The sequence below is a fragment of the Maniola hyperantus genome, chromosome 14 (genome assembly GCF_902806685.2).
Source record: "Maniola hyperantus chromosome 14, iAphHyp1.2, whole genome shotgun sequence".
NCBI classification, from domain to species: domain Eukaryota; kingdom Metazoa; phylum Arthropoda; class Insecta; order Lepidoptera; family Nymphalidae; genus Maniola; species Maniola hyperantus.
The window spans coordinates 2,580,986-2,596,392 of NC_048549.1; positions in this window are offsets into that span (position 1 = coordinate 2,580,986).

Sequence of the window (15,407 nt, forward strand, 5' to 3'; positions counted from 1 at the left end):
TTTTTTTTCTTATTAACTACAATAAAACTACGCGATAAATATTTATTTATTTCAATACAAAAGAAAACTATGTACATAGTATATACATAGGTACAGAAAAAACTTATCACTTATACTAGAAAGTTTTTTATTTATAGTACAAAATGTCGAAAAAATAGGACTGCAGTACGAAACCCTTGGTGAGCGATTCTGGCTCTCACTTGGCCGGTTTTTTTATGTAGGACAACAGAGTAGCGTCTCTTATGCTACGTAGGCGTCTCTACCACCGGTTAGGAATGCAGATTCTACTTGAAGAGCCTTGAAGAGAACTCAGAAACTCAGGAGTTCCTCGGAAAATAAAAGAGTTTGCACGGGATTTTTAAAAACCTAAATTTACGCGGACGAAGGCGTGGGTATCATCTAGTTTATAATAATCCTAAATTGGCCCAGATCTGGTTAGTCAGTGGCCCCGATTCTCTAGTCTCTCTCTAAACTAAATTTAGAGTATCTGCATCCTTTTCTTTTTACTAATGCTAAAAAAGGAACGGAACATGACTTTCACATTTAAAGACTCTAAATTTTAGTGCACAATGGCGCTAATTCTGTTGTACTCTAACCTAAACCTAAACTAAATTTTAGATTCTTTAATTTTAGGATTTCTATTTCTAAACTGCATTCGCTTTTTTGCTTCAACTAAATTTAAACATCCTAAATGGCCGTCTAAAATGACGTTTGAATTGAATAGTAAGTGTTGCTATTTAAGATAACAAGAACTGCACTAAATTTGTGTTTGATTTTCCCCTTTAATCTTAAAACTATTTTTTGCGAAAAATATCGAACGATGTTACTTGAAATACAAAAATAATAACTTTACTTGATTTATTTAGGTCGAATCACAATAAAAGTGTCGAAAATTGAAGTTTTGTTCATTTTATCGTGTGAAGTAGGCTTAAGTCTTTGATCAAAAGTGCTAGAACCCAGAGCCGTAAAACTAGTTAAAAAAACAGATCTATTATTTTTGTTGCAAATATAATTTCTAACCTAATTTCTTTATGTTTTGTGGTTAAAGAATCTTAGTTTTTGTTACAAAACTTTGTGAAAATAGTGGTTATGTGCATAAAATAGATAAAAGCAAAGAATTTTGCTTGGAATCTTACCTACCTACCTTACCTTGAAATCACCGAGGTACCTAATTGTCAAACTCTTGCTAGGAAATCAATGCAAACAGATGAAAAGCAATCATCCTAAATAACTGACTGCCACAGAGTACATTGAATATACAGGTAAAGGAATATACAGCGAGGAAGTTCTGAAACTTGGCGGTATACTTACAAATCTGGCGTGCAAGGACGTGGAACGAGGTATCCATGAATTCTGCTATGAATTCAACAAACTAAGGCGGTAATGTGATTTAAGGCATGAAAGTACCTACAAGATCAAGATTGAATGTATATACCTACGTGTATAATAATAATAATAACAGGTAACAGCTGGTATCATCATAATGATCAACTCATTGCCAGCTCACCTCTCAAAATGTAGTTTGGCCATAGTCCACCACTCTGTCCAAGTGCAGATTGACAGACTTCACACACCTTTGAGAACACTATGGAGAACTCTCAGGCATGTAGGTTTCCTCACAATGTTTTCCTTCACGGTTAAAGAAAGTGATACTTAATTGCTTATTAAACAGCTAGTACATATTATAATATAGCAAAAAATGGAAGTGTAGCATACCTACATAAAAATAATAATTACAGGCAACAGTTAGTATCATCACACGATCAACTCATTGCCGGCTGACTACTGAGCAGGGGACTCCTCTCAAAACGGGAAGAGTTTGGCCATTGTCCACCACTCTGGCCGAGTGCACATTGACAGATTTCACACACCTTTGAGAACACTATGGAGAACTCTCAGGCATTTAGGTTTCCTCACAATGGTTTGGTTCACCGTTAAAGAAAGTGATGCTTAATTGCATAGTAAACAGCTAGTATGCATAGCAAAAAATTGAAGTGTAGGATACATTAGGTACACCTTTCAACACATCATCATAACAAACTTTCAACGTTGATAATTTTTATTTCAGCCCATTTCATGAAACCAAGTATATGGAGTCTGCGAGTTAAAAAGATGTTCCGTCACTCATCTACCAAAAATGAACAGTTGTTTCCTAAACTTAATTTTTATTTAAATGTTATTGAAATAAATATTAATTATGTACAGTACAGAATGAAACATATGTATATATTTTATTATTTTATTTAATAAAAGTAATTGTTAATTAAGTATCTGATTGAAGTTTTCTTGCTTTTGTTAGGAAATTCTTGCCTTCATCATACTGAGCAGCTGTAGTATGACTTAGTTGTACTAGTACTACCTGAAAAATGAAATTTATAATCTATAGGTATAAATAGTTCAAAATTAGTTTTCAGTCCCTATTTATATCAATTTCAATGCAGTCTTCACCATAACAATTATAAAATCATTTTTTGAGGTTTGCATATTCTTTGGCTAAAATCTATAGAGTACTTATACTTTGAATTAGCTCAGACTAGACATAGTTAAAACATAATACTTTAAGCACAGATATGTATAGAGAGCATACTTTGACTTTGCTCTGACGTAAGTTTCAGTTAAAACGAGACAGATTTATGCCAATGATATAACTCTGTCTCTTTTATCAGTATCTTAAGTCTATGCAAAGTCAGAGATCTATAGATTTCAAACTAAATAAAGGTTGAGTCTATAGATTTCTGTATTAATTTGTAGAATTATAGGAATGTGTAGAAAACTTTAGTCCGTTTTCAATAAAATAGATCTAGAAAAGATAAAAGAAATCAAATTATTTTTTGACGTTATTTCTCTTCTAACTATGGGTTCCATACCTCAAAAGGAACCATTATAGGATCACTTTAGGTACTAGAAGTACCCTATATACTTCTTGTGACCTAAAGGCAGGTAGCTAGGTCAGTACATCATCATCATCATCATCATTATCAATCCATCGCCGGGTCACTACTACTGAGCACGGGTCACCTCTCCGAATAAGGTGTTTTGGCCATAATCTACCACACTGACCAAGTGCGGATTGGCAGACTTCACACATTTTTGAGGATGTTATGGAGAAGTCCTAGCTTTTCTCTCTCTCTTCTGTACATATTATGTAAATGTAAAAATATAAACTGACTGACTGACATCAGCATATAAGCTGCTGACTCCTGAGTCTAGTAATTTATTAAGCTGCTGAGTTTAAAAACTTGAGAATTTGCATGTAAGGAACGTTTACTTTAAGTACCTATATAGACCACTACGACATAATTTTCAGATACTTACATAGGTACTTATTCCACCCGAACAAAGCTGGGGCAGGTACAACTCAGGCAGGTCAGCTAGTTAACCTGAAATGTGATACCCATATGGCTATAGGTATACCCATAGGTATACCCATATGGGTATGGGTATACCTATATAGGTAAACTCAACAAGATCCTATCATGATATGTTTAGGAATTACAAGATGTATCTACTAGGTACTTCTCAACTAAAACTTATCAGATGATTAAAGTGAACCCAGGCTATGTCAGTTAGTTGTAGTTATCTATACTGTACTGTAGCTAGTATAAGTACCTACTTATGCATGTAATAGGTAGTCTTTCAAGCAGGTATCTACTGAGTTGAAAATAAAGAAGTAACTGGGTACTACTCAAGTACTTAGTTCAATACTAGGGGTATGTAAGTATAAGACATAACTAAATGTAAAATCTGTTAATTTAGCCTATAAATAAACCTTTAGGTGAACTCATTAAGATTTTAGAACTTAAACTTTATTATAAGTACCTACTCTACCACCACACTTATTCTGCTTTATTTTTGATATGTTTAGCAATAAGTAGTAGGTAGTAGGAATTAATCTCATTGATAATGATAACAAGGCATCAAGTTTTACCTTGGCATACCTAATTGGCAAAGATTTATGTTCACACTAATATTTAGGTAGCTACCTATGCAAGTTTTTGTCTCTGGGTATGTTCCTTTATGCATCTAACCTAGTTGGGCACAGAGATTTTTCACAAGGACACATACTAGTGAAGGATATACTTATAGGCTACTTTTATTAGGTAGGTAGGTAAGCTAAGTACCTACAGAAAAGTATCCTAGTCCCACAGGATTTTCGAACAGCTGCCACTTGCTAGTTAAGAAATAAGGAGACTTAAGGATCTTAGGTTTGCCTTGCTGAAGCCGCCAGGATGTCTGTGGAGGTGTCTGATACTCTTAGACAACAAAGTAGATAACCAACCTAATTATTTTTTGTGAATTAACGACGAGCCAGAGAAACCACGTATATTTCCATTTTATAAAGTTTAAATTAAATTAAAACACTTAAAAGACACTTTTTTTATCTTAAATATAACAATTCTAAACTCAAATAAAAATATTTCTTTCAAAACACGTCCATTTTGCCATTTAAGCAGACTCTTTAAATTTAGTGGGCACCTCGCGAGGTCCACTCTAATTTTAGAAAATTTTAGGTTGACGTTTCTTAATTTAGGCATTTAGTTCGTGCAACAGAATAACTTTTGCTCTTTAAAATCTAAATTGAATAGTTTAGTGCTGTCAAATTCAATTTTAGGTTAGACCTGTCATTTAAGTGGGTTTTCAGAATAACACACCTTTCTAAGTCTAATATTAGACATTTTAAAATTAGAAAACCGCCTAGAGAATCGGCCCCATTACAAATTTAAACAGTAGGTTCGCTAGTGCGTGCTAAAATCACGGGTTTTACCATCTAAAAATTAAATTTATAAATGTCAAACTGCTTCTGTCCTTCTCATATTACAATAGTAAGAAGAGGGTGCGAATACTCTAAAATTAGGTTGTGCTTAGAATCGGTGCCAGTGTCAGCTTCGGTCAGTTAAAGTTAATTGGGTGATAGGAAAATCAGCCTAAGACAATAGTTAGGCAATGAATTATTGAAATCACATCAGATTGCCGAAATTACAGAGTAAATACACCTCCAAGAAAAATAAAATGATACGCTACGACTTGAGAACGTCTTTTTTAGGGTCCCGTACCTCAAAAGGAAAAACGGAACCCTTATAGGATCACTTTGTTGTCTGTCTGTCTGTCTGTCTGTCAAGAAACCTACAGGATACTTCCCGTTGACCTAAAATCATGAAATTTGGCAGGTAGGTAGGTCTTATAGCAGACATTCGGGGAAAAATCTGAAAACCGTGAATTTGTAGTTCACATAAGTAATTAATTTGTGGTCATGAACTAATAATTAGTATTTTCAATTTTCGAAGTAAGATAACTATATCAAGTGTGTTATCATATGAAAGGTGCATTCTAAAACAGATTATTTATTTTTATGCATCATAGTTTTTGAATTATCGTGCAAAAAATAATATTGAAAAAATATGACTGTCACTCCACCTTCCACAGTTAAAATATACAACCACAGAAAGGCACACGGATATAATTTCTATCCGCCTCTCAGCTCTGAACACTTAAACATAACGAGGTCATTTAAATCTGCCCCAACACAACCTTTTCATCCACTGAAAACTGCACTGCGTCAAGGACTTAAATTATAAGAATAAAATAAAAAACTGTCTGCTAGCTTTTCACGGCCCAACAGTTTAACCGATTTCGATGAAATCTGGTACACAGTTAGCTTACATCCCGGGGAAGGACATAGGGTACTTTGTATCCCGGAAAATTAAAGAGTTCCCACGGGATTTTTAAAAACCTAATTCCACGCGGTCATCAGCTAGAACAATAATTGATTTGGACTTTTATTATGTTGAAATTTTATTCATTTCTATTATTATGTAGGTATATAATTATGTTTTGCTTGTGTGAAGTCTATGTATAACTTATATTTTAATCCTTAGTTATTTTAATTCTTTTAATTTAAGGTAAAAGGCTTGGACGATTTAACCTATGGACTTGTAACGCGCCTAATATTACGAATAAAAATTTCTGTCACTTTTGGTGCGGGACGAGGAAACACTACATAGACAACTTGACACACTCACTCAACAAAGGTTTGTGTCATTATTAACACACACATATCTAAATCTTCAACACTACTACATTTTACGCACACTAATAAGTTATATACATCAACATACAAAGACATTACGAGTGTAAGACAGTCAAATTGATTTGCGATGCTACCGTATCGATATTTTAAAATATATCGATAGTTTTTCAGAAACAAAAGTAGAAGTAAGAATTTATTACTCGTATTTAATTACTTAAAACCAGTGTTTGGTAAGCGTAGCGTATTCTTGCATACATTCACCTCACTTAATAGGTAATTATCCCAAAAACTAATAATGCAACGTAAAAATAAGAAAAATATTTATTTAAAAAATATGCACATACTTTTTTACTTATTTTATATCATTTTTAATCTTTTGTATTTTTTTATATAACGAAATTTTCATTTAAAATTTCGATAGTGAAAATGTGCTTATTAATGACTTATATTATTATATAACACACACACACACACACTTATATTATTATCACAGAAATCGACCAGTTTTATTACAAGTATAGGTAGCGAAAAAATTGTGGTAATTAATAATAACTATTCTTTACTTGACTTGAAGACGGTAATTTAGTCGTTAATAATAAAGAAAATGTTTACATCGATATCGATAATCGAACCGCAATCACTATCGTACTACTACGTAATTTCATGCTGTTCACGCGTATTCAAATTTTAACCTAATTTGTATTTATCGAGGGTTGCAATTGTTTAGAAAAAACAAAATATAGTCTCGTGAGGAGTATGACTCGTTTCTACCGAATTATTACGTACTCAATTACTGAATCGGTAAAGTTCTCGATTGTTATTTTATTATAATAATTTATGTAATTTAATTTATAGAAAGCGTTTATTACACCAAAAATACTTACTTATGAAATGAAATTCCATCTTTTTGTAAATTTGATGTGTTTGATTTGTTCTTGCACTCACTAACGGCACAAACAGGCATTTTTCACCCAGCGTGTAAGACGTCGTCACACATCGAAAACGATTCTGACAATGACAAAATCGATTCCGCAAACAGTGTTTATAAACGCAGTGGATTAAAAATCCATTTCTATTGACAGAGGGGAATAATCATGCGAGGCGCGTCCTTAGGTTAAATCGTCCAAGGTAAAAGGTAAGGTAAATGTATAAAATGTATAATAGTGTCATCAGACATTGTTTCCACCTGTTGTACCTGTATTTTATTGAATAAATAAATCATTCATTCATTCATTCATTCAGCGTTCTTTTGATTTTGAGATAGCTCCCATTACAAAAATGGTCCAAAAGACTCGTGCTTTGTTTTTTTTTTTTCTAATATTGAAATTCCACGCTAAACAGGCAGCAAAAAGTTCGCTACGAAATGAAAAAAATATAAATAAGCACCTATCTTTCAAGCGAGGGATGCAGGGCTCATATAAAATTTATTTCAAATAACAATCAGGTCCCCTCCCCACCCACCCTTCGATGTTATTAGGATATTATTTAATGCTACTTTTGTTTTTGTGCGATTTTGACTCTTATGTACACATCATATTACTACATAGACGATGCCTGCGAATTCATCCGCGTGGATTTAAGATTTTCAAAAAGTCCCGTGGAAAATCCTTTATTTTTCGGAATAAAAAGTAGCCTTGGTCCATCTTCAAGATGCAAACTGTCTCTGTACCGTTCGTCTAAATTGGTTAAACGGATGGACCATGAAAATGGTAACAGAGAGAGATACTAATAAAAAAATAAAAATTTTTTTTGGAGTTAATCGGTATAAATAAAATTTCAGGTTTACTTAAATTACAATCTAGTGATTACCTTAAATCTCTTTAAATACCTTATATTGAAGTAGTCTTTTTTCATTGTTATTATATTTTTATCACGCGATAGCTTATGGTTAAGAGTAAGACGTCCGCCTCCTATTTAATTGGGTTCGATCACGGACACGCATTTCTAAGATTCCGTTTTTCCTTTTGAGGTACGGAACCCTAAAAATAACTTGCTTTAGCGTTAAAGTGAAACATCGTGAGGATACCTGCATGCTTGAGATTTTCCATATTATTCTCAAAAATGTGTGATTTTTGAAGTTTGCCAATCCGCATTTGGTGTGGTGGACTGTGGCCCAACTCTTCTGTTTCTAAGAGGAGACCCTTGCTCAGTAGTGAGCCGGCGATGAGTTGATCAGGATGATGATGATGAATCAGTACCCTTATTATAAATGTTTGTTTGTCCTTCAATCACGTCGCAGCGGTGCAACGGATTGACGTGATTTTTTGCATGGGTATAGATAAAAACCTAGAGAGTGACATAGGCTAAGTAGGTACTTTTTATACCGGAAAATCAAAGAGTTGCTACGGGATTTTTAAAAACCTAATTCCACGCGGACGAAGTCGCTGGCATCAGCTTGTATTTTTATATTGTCGAGTTAAATTAATTGTGTCCACGAGACTTCCGATAAAATGTATTTTTTTCTTTATTTTATCTGAGTTGGAAAAACGAAACACTCGCAAACTCTGCGCCCGTATTCTAAAGTACCACAGATTCGCCCTGGGCTGTATTTTAATAAGATGTCACTGGCAAAACGAGAGCCGAAGGGGGATGGAATCTTATTATGAGAGAAAAACCTTTATTATTAAACAATAACACGCAAAATTACGATGGTCTTAATTGGGTCTAATCGACCAGGAGAATCCCTAATACTTTTCTAGGGTTACTTAGGTATCTCAATAAGAGCCCTTATAGAATCACTTCATTGTATGTCTGTCTGTCTCAACTCTCAGTCTACTAATCCGCACATGGGCAGTAGACTATGGCCAAAAACCCTTTTCACTCTGAGAGGATACCCGTGCTCTGTAGTGAGCCGGTGATGGGTTGATCATGATGATGTCTGTCTATCTGTCTGTTTGTCTATCTATCTGTTTGTCTCTCTGTCGTGACCCGTCAAAGGAATCCAAATTTATAGGGTACTTCCCGTTGACCTAGAGTTATGAAATTTTGCAGTTAGCAACATCTTATAGCATAAGTAAAGGAAAAAATCCGAAAGCCCTGAATTTGTGGTTACATCAAAAGAAAAATTAAAAAGTGTTATTTCTTGCATGATGGTACGGAACCCTTCGTGTGCGAGTCCGACTGCCACTTGACCGGTTCTTAGTTAGGGACGAAGAAAGCCGAGGGTATTTTTAATTTGACAGGTCGGTATCATAATGAGAGTATTAATTTTAATAGCTCTATGATTAAGAACCTTTTTTCTTGTTTTTTCTTCGGGTGTTAATGATATCCGTTTTCGTCTTTTGGATGACAGGAACATTTTTAATTTTACCTAAAATTATAAAATTCTTAACTCACTTCATTATTATTTTTACAACTATATTTTTACTAGTCACTATTTTAAAAGAGTTAATTATTTAATTACTGAAGAATCTCCGAGTATGTAATTATGTTAATGATTCACCTCGTGACCTCATTGTTTTACATTTTTATTTTTATTTTATTTATTTATTTTATTTTTATTTTTCATGGACCAAAATTGTAGTTACAAAGTAATAATAAATTAAGTTACATTGGAAATGCCATTTTACCCAGTCTTTGAAAATTGTGAAAGAATTATTTATTGCTATTTTCGAATCATCATGATCATCATGATCAACCCATCGCTGGCTCACTGCAGAGCACGGGTCTCCTCTCAGAGTGAGAAGGGTTTGGCCATAATCTACCACGCTGGCCATGTGCGGGTTGGTAGAATTCACACACCGTTGAGAACATTATGGAGAACTCTCAGGCATGCAGGTTTCCTCACGATTTTCGAATAGTAAGTAATTATTGTTTAAAACGTGTTTCACTAATTGTTACTTGTTTCTTTGAAGAAATAAAATAAACTATGAAAATAAGACAAATGTTGTTTTATTCGCTTTTTATTTAATTATAGCTGATCCCCGCGGCTTCGCCCGTGTGGATTTAGGTTTTTAAAGATCCCGTATAGCCTATGTCACTCAGGAATAAATGGAGCTTTCTACTGGTGAAAGAATTTTTAAAATCGGTTCAGTAGTTCCAAAGATTACCCCCTACAAACAAACTTAACGACATTACCTCTTTATATAATAGTATAGATAGATATAGACTAGCTGATGCCCACGACTTCGTCCGCGTGGAATTAGGTTTTTTTTAAATCCCGTGAGAAAACTTTGATTTTCCGGGATACATAGTAGCCTATGTTACTTTCCAGGTCTTTATCTATACCCATGCAAAAAATCACGTCAATCCGTTGCACCGTTGCGACGTGATTGAAGGACAAACCAACAACCAACAAACTAACACACTTTCGCATTTAAAATAAGGGTACTGAAGTAAGACTGGATACCTTCGGATTTTGGTTTTTAAAAATCCCAAGAGAACTCTCCGGGATAATAAGTAGCATATGTCCGTCCACGGGATGCTAGGCTATCTCATATTCGTAGGTAGGTACATATTCTGATTACGGTTCACGAGATACTGGCCCGCTGACAGACGGACGTTGGACGGACGGACACACTGCGGAGGCTTGGTAATAGGGTCCCGTTGGCACCCCTCGTACGGAACCCTAAAAACAGTTATTTGAGACAGACGAGGTTAGATAGCAAGATGTAAAGTGATGTGATAAGGAAACCTAAATGGATCTAATTTAGAATCGAACGACTGCAACTTTGCCACACTTACCGCCGTACTCAGAGTCGTTTAATCGTTACTTAAGTTTAGTTAAAACGAGACAGCTATATCTCTCACATAAATCTGTCTCGTTTTAACTAAATCTTAAGTTGCGATTAGCGACTCTGAGTACGGCGGTACGACTGTTATGATCTAAGGTCGAAGATGAAAATGTTGATTTAGCGTTTCTTTGCACTCAGGGTTACCAATTATTTTGAATCGCCGATTGAGATGACACAAAAATCTTCTTATCTCAATTCCCTTTCAGGATGCACCGAAGGCACACATCAGGGTGAAGGGGGGTGTACCATTAATAACGGGATTAGGGGCGGGCAGAAGAATAAATTCCGGGCGCCGCTCCCGGCCAAAGATTTATCGTGTACTTAGCATAAGTTTGACTGTGATGCGATTTTCATTAATTTCTCATCAGTAAATAGGTAGCCACGGTTCTCCTTGTTTTATTGAAACATTTTTCATTGAAATCTATACAGATATTTTAAATTCGAAACTGTCTATCTGTCTGCCTGTCTTCATCCTTTTCACAGCCCATCTGGTCCAAAATTGGAAAAATTTTAACGAAATTTGGTGGGAGCAGAGATCTTTTGCAGCCACGCTTCATTCGAGAAAGCAAAAGATTTTCTTTCTTGGATAAAACGGAATTTTCAAAAACCTGACTTCGCCAATGTAAGTTTTTAAAAATCGAATGGGATTATCGGGTTGAAAGTTTCATGTTTGCCCTCGGGATTTAAGCTAACTCTGTACCAAAATTTGTCAAAATCGGTTAAACGGATAGGCCGTGAATAGCTAGCAGACAGACACACATTGCATTTGTAATATTTGTATGGATTATGCTATTGCTATACCTAGGTAGGTACATACTGGTTTCTAAGTGGATGGATGAATGGATAGATGAATTTGGAAAGATAGTTTTTATCAATCAAAATAAGTTAATACTTAATTCTAAGAAGATCAACCTGGTTATAGGTAGGTACACCTGGGAATGTTTGTAAAAAAGTCTATAAAATATTGGCTAGACATCCCAATCACGTTTCCCGCAAATTATTGGCATTAATCAAAACGATTCCAGTTCAGTTCGAGATCTGTATAGAGCTGTTACTTACACACTAGGTAATAGAACAAAGGCATTATTAACATTCAGATAGGCAAAGCATAAAAGAGCTAAGTAAAAAGAAAGCTGTCGTCGTGGGATTTTAGAGTGGTTTAGGGGATAATACAATTATGTTGTTGTTGTTGTACAGGCGTTAGTTCACTTTTTGGCCACGACGACTCTCTTTTTATACAAACTCTACATTCGTATTTTAAAAAGTAAAGACGAAGCTTTCAAAAAGCTTTGTGACTATAATATTTTATTTATTTTTATTTTTCATGTACCGAAATTGTAGTTACAAATTAGTAATAATATTAATAGTAATAAATTAAGTTACATTGGAAGTGCTTATCTCTTAACAGAGATTTCTTCCAGCTATATTGATACTGGCGCGGTATTTACGCACCTTTGGGTAAAGTTACACCAATGAGTATGCTTCCAAACAATGGCGGCCCTTAACCAGTCTATATATTAGGTTTGAGTTAAACTTATGTGTAAGTATATTTTAAGAAAAATATAATTTAGAAGTAAATGTTAAACGCTAAGCCAAGTTCTTATTAAAAACGTTACAAAAATTCCTAAGAAAGCGCAGCGAGCGCTATTTATTTATTTATTAAATATACTCTTTTAAATTATTTTTCTGGCAATCTCATAATCAGAAGGTCACTGACAATAGCGAGCACTGCATTTTTATTAATAATATAATATACTTACTTCATTACTTGGACAATCTTTTGTAAGCCAGGAAAAAAACAAAAGGGAAGGGAGAAGAGCACAAGCGAGCGAGCGCAATAGATTTATCTTTTTTGGCGGGTTATAAAGAATTAGGTAATCGACTCATTGGTCTCATTGGACGACATGGTCTCCCACAAAGTAGCGCCTGCTTCTATGTTTCTTGGGAACATTATAGCATCTCTATGTGATTCCCTCAAGACAAAAGAGTGCGCCAAGCTAATTGATAATTACCTCGCATTAGCTCCCTCGATTTGAGCGGGAAGATTAGCGTCCCCGGAGACGTTCCGCTGTGACTCGTTGCCAGGTAATGATTGGGCTTCAGCTGGATTCCATTTTTGAAAAGTTTTTATTTCAGCACTGGAGAAAATCGTTTTTAATCAGCCAGCTAATTTCTTAGTTGACTGCGGTTCAGGAAGGGTGTACTTACTTGTTTTCTGTCTATGTTAGTACCTACTGGTAGGATAGTAGGGTACTCTTGGGTATTAAGATGCTTACCTACGTAGAGTAAAAATGTATGAAATCTCATATTTACTAGATGATGCCCGCGACTCCCTCCGCGTGAGTTTAGGTTTTTGAGAATCCCGTTGGAAGTCTTCAATTTTCCTGGATCCAAAGTAGCTATCTCTGTACCAAGTTTCATCGAAATCGTTAAGCGGATGAACCGTGAAAAGCTAGCAGACAGACAGAGCCTCAATAGCTCAACCGGTAAAGGAGTGGACTGAAAACCGAAAGGTCGCCAGTTCAAACCCCACCCGTTGCACTATTGTCGTGCCTACTCCTAGCACAAGCCTGACGCTTAATTGGAGAGGAAAGGGGAATATTAGTCATTTAACAACAGATTAAATTAGAAAACAAAGGGGTGCGTGTTTAATAAAAAAAACTGCCATACCTTTTCCAGGTTAGCCCGTTTCCATCTTAGACTGCATCATCACTTACCACCAGGTGAGATTGCAGTTAAGGGCTAACTTGTATCTGATAAAAAAATCTGTCAATCATATACCTAGAGGTATACCTACCTATCGGTAGGTAAATGTAAGGATCTGCTTCTAAATACAACGGGGATATAAGTTATTCAAAATTGCCCGTATATGCAGACCGGCAGCGTATACGGTGGCATTCGCAAGTATTTTTTTTCTCCATGACAACGTCCCCATAGAATTTAATATGGCGGGGGCGACTCCATGGGGTGGGAGGTTTTTCATCATGACAAAGACTTTATATTTTTTATTTAACCGTCGCTAATAATATTGCGTTCATCCATAAGAGGGAATATTAGATATTAATATTCTGTGGTTATTTATTGCATTTGCTACCCGACTAGGTAGGTACCTACCCTTGGTATAGCTAAAGGAGGTTATTATTTTTTACCTACATAAATACAAAAAAGTCGTACCCAGTAGGTAGTTACATTCTTTATTTACACTGTTTTAAGTAAGCACTAATATTTAGATAGTCCTCAACGAAGATTTGTATGAAAAATAAATTTTATTGACTTTACACGCAAACTGAATTCGTTTACCTTCTCTTATATAAAAAGTACTAAAGCCTCAGTCACAGTGAAAAATGGCATCAACTCCTATACTAATAGGGGTTAGGAACCGTCAAAAGAATAATTCCCCCTGAGGATTGTAAGATGCATTATTATTGTGAAATCATGCGTTGGTCTCAGGTCGTAAGAGGAAGGGAGGGCCTTATTAAGTTTGGAGTGATCCTTTGCCTTTGATGAATCGTATGGGGTCCTCGATCTTGTTTTCTTCTTTATGGCCTTTGACCTGTCAATTCATCTAGCTATAAAAGGATAAACTGACTGGCTGACGAACCTGGTCTATCAACGTACCTATTACGTACCCTATCCAATAATATTAGGTAGGCAGGTAAAAAGTTTGGTTGTAGGAAGTAAATATTCACGACGTGAATCTCCGAAACTGATAATCCAATTATAAAAATTCTTCCATTGTTTTATGGCTAAGTAGGTATAGGTACTAAGTAGTGCCCGAGTGCTATCTAAATTATACCTATTAATGGAAAGACTGACTGACTGATCTATTAACGTACAGCTCTAACTGCATGGACAGATCAGGCCGAAATTTGGCATGCAGGACGTAGACAGCCGCCAACAAAGAATTTTTGAAAACTCGTACCTATATTTTTTAAATTATTATTATTTTCATCATCAATAAGCCCTATGCTCATCAAAATCAACAATTATTAGGTACTTAGGTAAGGTACTATAAATCTCACCTAGGACCTAGGTAATCAAATTCAAATCAAATAGTATAAGTAGGTACCTACCTACTTAAGTATAAAGCTATAAGGAAACTAATATTATAAGCAAAAATAAGTAAGGGTCAAAGAAAGAGGAAAAAACTTTTTACAATAATAAAAATGGCGGGTAAATAAATGAAAACGGTCATAAAGTTTTAAGTTCCACCAAACTGATGAAAACAATATTGCGGATTGCGATGGCCATAAAAAGTTTTTAGACAACAATGAATAATTTTCAAGGTACGAGTAAAAGAAAAGCCAACGTCCCGAAGCATTCAGTAACTGTTTTACCGACATACCAAACAAATTGGGGTGTTTTGTTCTTGCTATTAGACACTTGATGGCGTTAGTAGTAGGTGCGATTCTTATAAGAATTCTGAAAATTCGTATAAATTGGGGAGGAAATAGAAATAGATATTTTGTTTTACAATTAAGCAAATTTTTAAATAACGTAAAATATTACTACGTATTTTTAAAACAAATTTAATATTTTGTTTTAAAAATATATAAAAATAATAAATTTTATTTAATCACACTAGATGTCGCTAGTAGTTTCTAAAGTGGAATTTATGGAATAATAATTTATTATTGATTCATTTA